The sequence below is a fragment of the Corapipo altera genome, unplaced genomic scaffold (genome assembly GCF_003945725.1).
Source record: "Corapipo altera isolate COAL_440 unplaced genomic scaffold, ASM394572v1 56, whole genome shotgun sequence".
NCBI classification, from domain to species: domain Eukaryota; kingdom Metazoa; phylum Chordata; class Aves; order Passeriformes; family Pipridae; genus Corapipo; species Corapipo altera.
Window position 1 is genome coordinate 2,177,101 of NW_020884896.1, and position 12,812 is coordinate 2,189,912.

At 40.8% G+C, this 12,812-nt stretch overlaps 1 protein-coding gene across 2 annotated transcripts in view; it reads left to right on the top strand.

The window, feature by feature from the left end:
* The first annotated feature begins 867 nt into the window (after window positions 1-867).
* Window positions 868-12,812, top strand: part of PCGF5 (polycomb group ring finger 5) — a 65,917-nt gene continuing 53,972 nt past the window's right edge. For both annotated transcript variants that reach the window (XM_027647881.1, XM_027647883.1), the window contains exons 1-2: window positions 868-952; window positions 10,334-10,445. The gene's annotated coding sequence lies outside the window, so the exon portion shown is untranslated. The remainder of the gene's footprint in view (window positions 953-10,333; window positions 10,446-12,812) is intronic.

Genomic DNA, 12,812 nt, shown 5'->3' on the forward strand with positions numbered 1-12,812 from the left:
AAACTTTGAAGTTTTCTGGATGCGAAGAGCACAGAGCAGAGAGCATGTGAGGGAGAAGGGTCTGACCGGCGATGTCGTGTGTATCGTGTGTTCCCGTCACCAGCTTCCTCCGCGACGGGGCCGCACCTGCCCGGGGAGGGGCGGGGAAGGGCTGTGGCCGCTCCCGTTACCCGGCGAGGGCCGGTCTTAGGGCCGGAGGGAGCACATCGCCCTCCCCGGGAGGGAAGGGCAGAGACCCCGCGGGGCAGCTCCTCCTCCGCGGGCGCTACCCCTGACAGGGGCGGCGGCGAAGGGCTGCCAGAGACCCCCCGCGGTTACATAACGAGAGCCTCCGGGGGCAGCTCCGCCGCTGCCCGCCAGTCCCACTCCCGCCCGGCCGGAGGGCGGCGGACAGAGCGCAGCTCCCCCGGCACCGCTCCCGCCGCTCCCGCGGGCACGGACCGGGCAGCGGCTCTGCCGCCTCAGCGGGCACGCGCAGGGCGCATGCGCCTCCCGGGCCCGCCGGCGCGCCGGGCATGCGCGGGGGTGGCGGCCGGGCAGCGTCTGGGGGCGGGCGGGCGCGGGCGCTGGTGGAGCCCGCGGGGCACCGGCTCCGAGCCCCGCGGGGGCTCCGCCGGCGGCCGAGCGGCTCCCGGGGCCGCCGGGGCGGCAGCGCCCCAGCCGGGCTGTGCCCCAGTTTGTGTCCAATCAGAGAGTGCAGCGCCTGACACCGGGCGGGCGGCAACGCGTAAACAAGCCCCGGGAACTCCTCCGCCCCCCGCGCTCCCCTCCGCGCCGCTCCCCGCGCCGCCCCGCAGCCGCCCCCGCCCGCCGACAAGTCCGGCGAGGCGCGTTCCCGCCGCTCCGCCGCCTTCCCCTCCCCCGCCCGCCCGCCCAGCCGGCGCCGCCCGCGCTGCCACACGCACCCACTCCCGCACACGCCCGCGGGTGCCCGCGGCCTCTGCAGGGGAAGGTAAGGGGCCGCCGGGGGCCGCCGGGCGGGCGGCGGCGAGGTGCGGGTGCGTGCGGGGGGATCATGTGTCATAACAAGTTGTTGAACGTGACATTGCTCTTGAACCGCGGCGGCGGCGGGCGCGGGGCCGCCCCCGAGTAACTTTCTCCCGCGATTCGGCGCTGAGCAGGGAGCCGGCCGGGCAGGGCTGAGCCGGCGGGGCCGGGACCGCGCTCGGGAGGGGCCGGTGCCGTTCGTGGTGCTCGTGGCTGCCCCGGGGGGGACGGCGGGGGGACGGGCGAGGGCTCTGCTGCGGGAGCCGCTGCCGCCCCGGCGAGGATTTTTCTAGCAAGGCGGCTGGGTGGGCAGTGAGCGAAGAGCGGGTGCCGGTCCGGAGCATCTCCTCCCGCGGGTGATTATCCCCGCGGATGCTCCGTGGCGGTTTTGGCTCGCTTCCGGCGTGATTAGCTCGGCTCATTATGTAAGATGTCACCGAAGGAGGAGAGGCACAAGCCCTCGGTGTGGCGGAGCGGGGGACGCGCCGGTCCCGCCGCGCCTTCCCCGCTCCAGGTACCGGAGCAGAAGGATCAGCCCCGGCCCGGAGCGGGCGGGCGGGAGGGATGGGGAGCTCCCCTCCCTTCGCAGCCCGCCGCTGGAATACGGCTGCTCGTTTTACACGTGGGTTGGGTGTGTTCCCCAAACCTTGCCTTTGAGTAGGAACGTAACCTGCTCTGGTTCCTCTCCCATGTTTGACTGCTTCTTTTCTCTTCCAAAATGAAAAATAAACATTTGAGCATAAAAAAAAGTTAAAGAACTTGATTTTTTTGCTTTCTTTATGTGCGTGTTTAGTATGTTAACATGATCTGGAGACGATTGAATGAATCATCAGTTCCATGGAATAAAAGCAAGTGAATCATCTCGCATACACACGCACAAAACTGAGAGGGAGCGTAGTTGTTACCGTAGACAGTGAAAGGTTAGTGTCGGTTTCTGATGTGCAATGGGATGGCAGGAATATAGACAGTACTCAGAAACCCAGCAGGTTTCCTGGGGCTAGTTTGTGAACTGTGAAAGTTTTACAACATTCAATTGCAGTTTTTCTGGCTCAGTAGTTGGATGGTAACATCTTTCAGTTATCAACTTGCCACCCATTATTTTAGCCAAATTCTCAGAAGGGAGGTGTAAGTGGTAAGAGTTTAGTAGCTGTGTTATTCAAAGTGTATTAGTTTAAAGTAAAATTTAAATGAAAATAGAAAAAAAAAATGGTATCACGCTATGTCCATACCCCGAAGCCAGAGACAGATCCCAGATGCTTTTAGTCTGTGTTTTATTTTACTTAGTTTTATTAAGCACAAATAGTCTCAAAGTAAAAATATATGAATATGTATTTTTAAAAACTAAAGCCAATTTATTTAATAAACACATTGGAGTTGTACCTAGATAGACTTCTGTTCTTGATCCTCTTGCCTGTTGCTCTTTTAAATGGGATTGAGGCAGAATCCTATATATAGTTGTTCTTTCAGCTCTAACTTGCTTCCAAGTGGAATTTCCATCCTCCACGTTTTCTTGACACATCTATGTCTCCTAGAGGTATAGAAGGCATAATATGAATTTTACAAGATTGGCTCCTCTTTTTTTCTCAGCATACCTGCCACTGGCGAGAAATGAAGTCACTGTTTATAGTGGGGAGGTAGAGCTTTACACATACAACCACTTGATTTTACAGTATGTGAAGATCTTTGTATGTCTTGCTGGTGAACCATTCTGTTTCCTGTGGCATCAGGTGTCCTTTATCTTGCTGCCTATGTTTTGTACCTCTAGTCATTCTCCAAATGACAATGGAAGACTAAATCAGTTCCAGGAAGGGTCGGTTTGGGTATTTGTCACTGCTGGGGAAAAAGGTCATGTTAACATTTTTGATGTCCGGATCTGTGTACCAGCACTTCATAGTTTAACTACAGGATTGGAGAAGCTAAGTTTGGGAGAACTCTATTACTTCAGGGTTCATTGTGTGGTTTTAACATATCAGTATCAGAAGTTTCTGAAGTTAACCAAGACTGCACAGGAAAGTGAACGCACTGTAATAGAGAATCTCTTAGGTATGTTGGGTGGTCACGTTAACAAACAGGAAAAAATACTGTTTTATTTGTGCATTTAATTCAACAGCCAAACAGCATTCATCCTTTTTTATTGAATTTCCTTACAAAAAAGATAAAACATACAGCGTGTGTGGTGTTCTATGTCCCAGACCTCAGCTGAAAGTAGTAAAGGAAATAATACTGAAAGTGGACTCACCACTCTGCTCCAGCTGTTTTTTCCTACTCTATGTACACTCTAGGATTCAAAGAAGAAGTGAAAAATTCTAGGTTTTACTTTTAAGCCTGCAGAATGTGCAAAATAAAGTGTATTGACATAGACTAAGGCTAAGATAATAGTTGGTCCTGTGCAGCTCCATTTTTAGGATTGATAAGTGTGGTACTCTAGGATGCATAGCAGAACTTTGCGAACTGTGGAGGGGAATACTGATAAAAGTGAATTGTCTGAACTTTATATCTTGATTTTTGCTGTGTTGGGGATATATAGGCTTTGTTCTTAGTGTGATCAATTTATGTATATTAAATTTTACACTGCCTTTTTTAAGAAAATATATTAAGTTATAATCTTTTGTGCTTTGAAAGACTGGTCTCAACAGCAGCTTCATATGCTCTTCCAGCTATCTCAACTAGAAATGAATGGTTAACATCCCAGTAGGAAAACAAAACAACATAATTCCTTTTTGCAATTTGGTTTAAAGACCCTTTCTAGACAAATGCAGCAGTCCCAAGCAAGGTTTCGAACTACTCCTGTAGAAAGACATACTGCTGGTGTTGAAAGAAAGAATCCTTTCTTCAGCTATTGAAAACTTTGCACCAAGTGCAGAGTGGCTTGGCATTGTTTGTTCCCCAAGTCCTCAGTTAAAAACATTTGTTATGGTTGTCTGGGAAGAAGTTTAATTTCTGTTACTAGTCTTGATATTTAAAATACCAAGAAATAGCTGGAAAAAGTTGATACTATATCACTCAGAGTTGTAGCTAATCTGTTTTTGAATGATGCTGGGTAGTGCCTTAGATATTTCTTACACTGAAGCTTATTTTCTTGATTATTGTGTTTTTATCTTTAATTTTTTCCAGTAGATGTAGTGCCATGAAAAGTAACAGCTTGACAGACTTTGAGACTGAAGCCCATAATAAGCAGAGCAGGTGAAGCACTGGCAGCAGCTCCACTGGGCTGTGACAAGACTGTGTATATGTATATGTAGCTGTGCCCTGTGGGAAATATCAGTGTTACTGTCTCTATCTTGATTATTGCTTATAAAATAAAAATTGTTCACAAGTATAGGGTGCTTCTGGAATGAAAGATACATAGTATTACTTGAGCACTGTGGTCTCGACAGCTGTCACAAGTAGTTCTTACATGTGAAACAAATATTTTTGACTGGTTACCTAAAGCTGAAACCATTTATCCGATTATTGATAGTTAAATTCATGCACGTCTCAGCAGCTTTCTTAACAGCAGACCAAACTGTTCATTTGCACTGTGTTTTGGTTATCTCTTTCCTGTTAGGGAATAATTTTCTTCCTTTGTTTGCCATCAGTTTGTATATGTTTTGAGATTTGGCTGGAATTAAAAAAGTAGCCTGCTAATTTGCCTTAATAATCCTACCCTCATAAAAGACCTGACTGGAAAAGACAAGAAGACATACTTTCTCAGAAGAGGTCTAAGGTGAGAGTAAGTTATTGGGAGGATCTTCACTTCCTTGAGATACTGTTGTGTTCCTGCGTTGCAGAGAGCTTCAAGTTGTTGCCATCTGTAATGGTTTAGGAACTGCCTTCCCACTCATCTTCAGTGGCAGTTGAGTTTGCACTCATTGTTCTAAAGAGTGCAGCACATGAACATGGAGCAATGACTGCTAAAGAACCAGGTATCTGCACTGCAGACAGGGTGCCTTTGATGGCCTTTGTGCACAGCTTCAGTATCAGTTCTTCCACAAGCAGGCAGACCACTTTGTAGTGATACCATTTCCACTCCAAGGAAATTCTTATCAAAAAGAACCCTTCCCACACAAAAAATCACCAGCGGAGATGTACCGAGAAATAGTGGTCAGACCTAAAAGCTGTGATTTTTTTTTTCCTGATTCTTTGGTATGAATCTCATTCCATGCATATTATTGGTGGCAGTGTTACAGAATTATTTTCTGACAGCTGAATCAGTAAATACAATCTGATATCAGCAGGGAAGGCCCTAGTTTGTAATTCACATAAAATTGCGTGCGTGCAGTTTGTTATTCTCATCTTCCGAACTCCACCCTACACACTTGTTTTGCTCACCTGTTGTTACAGCTTAGTTTTTGTAATATGATCTCCTGGGGAAACACTTTGCCATTAATTCTGTATTTGTAAAATCGCAGCACTTCAGTATTCTGGCTGGTTTGGCTTCTGGTCTCTATGGCAATAAGTAATAAGTAATAGCTTTCATTTTAGATCTTTTTGCCTGAATCTTTACTGTGTTTCTATCCCAGTGCAAGGAAAAAACCAAAACAGTTCTTCTGAAGTTTTAATAGAATATTTATTCAAAGACCAACGCTGAAAGTAACATGTTACTCCAAACAGACAACAGTACAAATGAAAGAGAATAGCAAATCTAAATTCACATTTTTATGACTCCTGTGAAGGTCCAGTGATAGAGATTTTACTCATACCGATGCAGCTATGGTACCTCTGTTAAAATGATTCAAAATCCCATGTATTTTAGACAGTAGGATGGATAAAAAAAGACTAAACATCTCTGCTAGATTCAGGAGTAGGGCTGATATAGGGAGCATAGAATGGGGTAAGAGGGTTAAGGAATGTGTAAACAAGGGTGCTGGAGGGAAAAGGATAAGGGACAAGGGACAAAGGAGGGAGGGTTGCTGCTTTTAGAGGCTACCTATAAAACTTACAAGGCTTACCAATATTAGAAAATTAAAAAAACCATTAGGGCCTTAAGGCATCACTATGAAAAATAAAAGATCAGTTTTGTTTTAATATAGTTCAACTGGAAAAATCTCACAGGAATTCTCAAATGTGATGAACTTCTGTAAGGGACAGATTGGTTGTAATTTTCATAGTATCTCCTGTTTTTTTTTAAAAAAGATTATTTGTGATTTTCTTGTGTAGCCAAGGCACCCTATAGTGGTTTTGAGTAGAAGTTTATTCAGTCATGGACTTGGAATTACACAATTCTTTTTGTACCTGAGCTGTCCTGGTTCTCTTCAGAGAGATGTGGAGTTAGAGACTGCTTACAGTGATTATAGACAGATGAAACAGCTACCATTGACTTCTTCCACAAGGAACCAAATGCTGCGATTATAACTTGATGCAGAGAGGCAATTTATCTTCACCTTGTAATTACAGAGGTGATTTCACATTGGCACTGTATCACCATATAGGAAATACATTGATTTTCCATGTGGCATTACATAATTTCATGTTAATTTCTCTTTGCAGTGGTCTTTGAAACTATTAATGTTCATGGACTACTTTTTCAGGTCTCGTGTACTTGTTCTGTAGCAGTTTCAGACAGTATTAATGAATTCCATTTTATCAAACAAAACAAGAAAGTACCTAACTTAGTTTGTAAAAGCTGTGAGTTACTAGTTGTATGATCATATTATGATTTTATGACTTTTTATGAGACAGTAACTGATATTTTGCAGTGGCTACAGCTGACAAACTAATTTGCAGAAGTAGAATAGCCAAGATTTTTCTTTAGAACTATAAAATAAAACATGTTAATATGCATTAACATTTACATTTTTAAAAATCATGGAATCATATAATAAAGTATTTTAATACACATTCATACAGATAGTGTGGATGTATGAGAACACATTTGGATTGATTCTTATGTTGTCATCTCCTGTAGACATCTCATTTTTGTTTTCAGTAATTTTAAAACGGGGATAATCTATGTAAATAAGAGCTTTTTTTAAAAAAACCCAAATAATAGAAGACAAGAACGTAGGGTGTAACAGGTGTATTCTGCCCCAGTTGTGTTGTAGCTTTTACTGAGTACCCTGACCCATGAAAAAGTTCCTGTTAGGGAACGGTCTCAATTTCCAGTCTTGGCATTCTCCTAATCCCTACATTTTTCATAGTCTGTGAATTTGTGATGCAGATTGAAATTACTGGTCATAACTGCAATTTTAGCTTTGTCTGTCCAGGGATAGTTCTGCTGGCCTTGATCAATAGCAGGGCTTGATTCATAAAAGCAGCTCTCCAAGGCTTAACACTGAGCCTCCCTGGTAGTTGCTGACATAATAATACAAGGTAAAACTGATGACATGACGTGTAACAAGATAACTAACTTCCAGAATCTGAAATTACGTAGAAGATAGAAAGTTCCTTTTAATAGCAGAAGATTTTGCATTGTGCTTCCTAGTTCTGGTTCTTTCTTTTAACAATGCTGTTAGATTATTGGTTTGCTAATTGGAAAGTCTGTTTATTAGATTATTCCAACATGTGGTCCAAGTCTTCAAAAGAGAAATTACCACTTTTCTTTTAGATGCAAAATACACCAGGATTATCTGTTTACTTAACTTCCTTAGATATAATTTTTCAGATTACTTTTTGCATTATATTATGTCTGTTAAAATCTTTGTGTACAAACAAAGCACAGTAAAGTGAGGGAATCCAAAATTTAAATATTCTGAAGATAAATTTCAGTGCTAGTTACTACTGATCAGATCTGAGAGACGGAGAAATTCTCTCTGCCACAAAAAAAAGTAGTTGATCTTGAGATAAAAGTCTTGAGTGATTCTTAGAGAAGTGTCACCACTGATTAAAGCAACTGTAATTACATTTATTTCCTTCCTCAAGAAGAATGGAATATGTAAGAAACCAGGCTCTTGATTAATTTCATAATGAAAACACAGTTCTTTTTTCAGATGAAAGATCATTTCTTAAATAGCCAATGTGTGGATTGAATGAAGTTAAAGATGTTTCTTTCTTTCATGGTTTTATAAAATTGTTGTTTACTGTTTTGAAGAATCATCAGTACTAGCTGCAGAGACAAAAGATCCTTTATATGATATAAATGATATTTTGAGTAAGTATTCTTGGTGGATTCTGGCTGTAGAATTTCCCTGCATACAAAGTGATTTTGAAGAGCTGCTTAATCAGACCAATATTTTTCAGCTTTCCATCTTAACTCTTTTGATATATCATAGATAAAGTAAATTTTCATCCCAAATACATATTTACCAAAAGTACAAGTGTTTGGGGTTTTTTCTGGTGTAGATGGTGATCACAGAATGCAAATGAATTTATTTGAAATAATGTACTAAGTGACAGTTGGTGCCTCACACAGGCTAGTGTTTAAAATCTACTATGGATGTGTAACTTTTGTGTATTAATTGCTAAAAACTTAGAACATAAATTTACATGGGATTGGCCTATAATTCAAAATTACCATTAATTGCAGAGGAGCTTTTCCAGTTAATTTATTGTAAAGCTGGATGAAACTAGTGACAGACTTGTAGCAGAGGAGTTTTTCTATAACATCTGGCTTCTCAAGGTATAATAGCTCTTATTGCATCTAATACAGTAGGGAAAACCACACAAACTATTGAGCATACGAGCCCTTCCTCAGGTTTTGAACAATAGCAGCAAACTGTGAACTAGGGGTGCAGTTTCAGAAGAATCTACAGCCACTGCTATTGAATGAGAAAAGTGCTGCTACCATTTATGCTGTGTGAGCCCTGGCAGTCATTAAACCCCCAAATAAATTAGGTTTAACTAAACCAGCAGGAAACTACTGAAAAATAAGTTTTCTGCTGGTCTCGTGTATTACATGGACTTACAGATGAATCCACAAGCTCCAGAGCTTCCCTTTTTTTTGGTACAACTGGTCCATTAGATCAGCTCTGCTGGTCAGCTAGTGGTAGATTTAGGACAAATTTGGAATAGTTGCTGTGAGTTTAATTTAATTATGGCAATTAAATAGCTAATCAGAGGGAAAGTGTGGTTATCACCTGTAAAACAAAGGGGATATTAGTATGGCCAGAAATTGTGAGATAGTGCTTCATCATGGGCAGATGGAAAATGGATCATTACCAGCAGAACACTGAAGGGTTTAGCTGGAGTGTCACCATGCAAAAGAGACAGTATCTCCAGTTAAGATATTCTTTTTGATATCTAGAAGAACTGTGAGTACTCATTTCCATGTTTGACTTGGTGATTGGGAGTATGAAGTGAGAGATTCATTCTGGCACTAGAAGTCTTGCTAATATGTGTGTAATTACATTGTCAGAACAGCATAAATAGAACAATTTACATTAAAAAAGAGTTCTTAAATACTTATTTAAGCTAATCTCTGATCTTACTTTCTTGGATTCTTACTAGACTGCTGCACTAACAGTGTGTTTGGGTCACATGGACAAGGGTTGCTGGAGCAAGTTTGATGTTCTCTGGTTCTGGACTATTTGGTATGAACTCTGTGTCTGACTTCTTCCTTGGCAGTGGAGAACCCTCCCTGCTTCCCCCGTCAAGGTGTCCTATAACTAGATTTCTCAAGCACCTCTGATATATAAACATTTGCTAAGATCTTCTGAACATTGGACTTTTGGATTTACAGTTTCCATCTTTTGGTGTGTGTAGGGAGGGTAATATGTGATAACACTGACAAGCAATGTGCTGACTGAAATTTCCTGTATTTCCTACAAGTGACGACAGCTACTTACCATGTAATTTTTACTGTATGTTTTCAAAGGCAGTGTCTTGGGTCCCATGAATCCAAGGCAGTATTCATAAAAATGCATATAATTTAGAACTTCAGCTTTTTCTGATGAAAACTACTGTAACTTAAGCTTCAGTTTATCCATTTGATTTCATGCCAGTGTTGAACATGAAATAGAGGAAAGCCTAACCAAAAGTACTTCTTGTACTTACCATAGTTAAGTTACCATAGACTGTTCTAATAAAGATATGTAGCTAAAGATGTTTAGGGTGTATTCCTGCTCTAGAGTAAAGACAGTGGAGCAGATCTTTGCAGCATGCCAGTTTGAAGTACCTTAGTTAGGAGGTCCGTGCAGGAGTGAACTGCATTGCAATTACTGCGTCAGACATTACTGGGCTTAATGACTAAAAGTGTTCTTCAAAGTTGTTTTCCTATAAGCAAATAGATGCTAAATATTTTGGGGGGGGGGGGGGGGGGGGCTGGAGTTGCTGTCTATGTAAACATATGTTGCAGTCTTTTGTTTTTTGGGTCTTGTGCTTTTCTCTGCAACACTTCTGAGTTAGCAAGGTTTCATATTCAGGGGTTTATCTTTTCACTATCTCCTTTTTTTTTTTTTCCCCATGTTCTTGCTTATCTCACAAACACAAGGAACTGATCGAAACTTCAGGTAGAAGATAAATTTTGGAATAAGAAGAAACTTGTGTACCCTGAAAAGAAATCACAGAAGGATTGTTGAGAAGAGTCTAGAGTACAAGTTCCGGTATGAAATTCTAAATATTTTCCTTGGAATTCAGGTCACTGTCTGCTCTGGAAGACAAGCCTCACTTAGCATAGAGTATAGCATGTAAAATAGTTCCACTGTGTCTGTGCTGACCAGGCAATGATTACTTCTTAGTGGAAAAACTAAGTTTAAATGGGTTCAAACTAACATAGCTTCTGCTCTGTTGTACGTGGTATGCACTAGAATATATTTCATGCTTTAACCAAATATGCGTCTTATATGTAAGATTACTTTTTATTGTATGAAAACTAACCATAAAGTAAGGTCAGCTTTCTAATGCCTGATTTTTTGCCACTGTTAAAAATGCTTTATGTTTTTTTTTCTTTCTTAAGATGTAGGAAGGAAAACCATTTGTAAATACTATTGAGATGCATTCTTCAGTCTCCACAATATAAAATCAAAAGGCAATTCATTTTCTTAACACTGAAGAGGTTGAAATATTACACATGTTTCAATAACATTGTATCAGTATTCACCTAGAGAATACTAGTTCTGACTTTTTATTTCCACTGAAAGCACTTGCAAACATTCCTGCTAATTTAAGGGCCCACAGTTTGAATCCTGTGCAGATATTCTAAATTTAATCCTGTGAATTTGCATAAAGCCAGAGAAAAGGTCTTTCATTGAAAATCAGATGAGTAAATTAGAAAACGTTAAATGCTTTTTTTTCACTTCTGTAGCACTAAAATTGTGGGGTTTTGTTTTTTTTTTTTTACTATTAAGTATTTCCAGAATTATGTTATGTAGAAACTCGTCAGGCCAAAACCAGGTATAGTTGCATTACAAATTGACTGACTGGAATCAGTCACCTAATCCTAGGGAAATGGCTTGATTATTTTTAATCTTATGTAGATGGGCTAACTGGTACAATTTTAAAAGCTTTCTCTTCGTAAGGACAAGACAGAAGATGGGAAGGTCTCCATGTGTGTTTTCTAGGCCCTCATCCTATGTGCTGTTATATAAAACCACCTGAAATTCAAGCTATGATCTCACTGTTAAGTACCAACTTCAGTTTGTGTAAAGTGCTGCTACTAGAAGTTTGTTAGTTCTATATTCAGGGTGACCATAAAGAAGGAGAGAGAGCAGGGAGAGGAGAAACTCATTATAAAATTAGTTTAGCAAGATGACACAAAACCTTGAATAAGGACCAGTGCATCAGTAGAAATTAAATGGAGATATAATGGGACAATTTTCTTAAAGTAATATAATCATGAGTTTCCTACAATAGACACTTGATTCAAATGTTAGGCTAGAGTCAGCTTAATTGTGAATCAAAAAAACATTACAAAGGAGATGGAAGCCAAAGAATGCATATGGGGGGGCTAGGCATTCATATCCTACCAAATCTTTCCTCACATAAAACTGCAGAAATAAGTCTGCAGTGTTTAATTGTTTCTCAGGGAAACAGCAGAAAAAAAACACAGAACAAATAGGAGCAATTCTAAAATTGATATATTCCATATAAATGTAATTAAGCTCCCTGATATTAGACGAATTCAAATAGAAATCTCATATACTTCTATGGGCATATTCTAGATCTAAGATCTGAGATAATAAAATAGAAGAATAGGATAAATAGCAAAAGAGAAATCACTGTGTAGAAACTATTTGTAGGTTCTATTTACAGAGTGCCTTATTCTTCCATCACAAAGCACAGACTTCTAAAGGAGTTTTGAAGGGTCATGGTATAATCAGTTGCCAGTGTCAAGAGGAGACAAAAGAATGAAGGTAGTGTTAGATGAATGGGCAAGGGGAATATCAAGCAGTTGTTGAATTACATTTATTCAGTGGTTGGTAATGCTGTGATCACCACTCATACTGAACTTGATTCTGGCAATTGCGCTTCAAGAAGGATGCAGAAAACTTGAAAAGGGTGTATAGAAGCCCTAAAAGAATGATATAGCGCTTGGGACACATGCTTTATCATGAAAGACTGGGGCACAGCTTAGTAAAAGTAAAGCTAAGGTGGCACTTCCAGACAGTAGTCAAGCCATCTCTTAATATTTTCTCTGGTAAACTACATGGAAACATTTGAGATAAAGTAAGTGATGTTCAAAACCAGATTATTCAGTCTTGCTGATTAAAAGAAAATCAAATTACTGTAGCTTAGCAAATAAGGTAATAAAAAACAGGCTAATTCAGATTACTATTAAGGATTTATTTTTTTTTTAATAGTTGGAACTACTGATAGTTGTAGATTACTCAGCACTAGAAAATTAAGAAGGATGATTTAGTCAAAATATTCTGTTGAACTTCATGATAAAATTAATATATTTATATATAAATTGTAAATTATTTTTTAATCTTCCCTTGTGGTGGGTAGTATTAAAAAAGTATGTGGAAAAT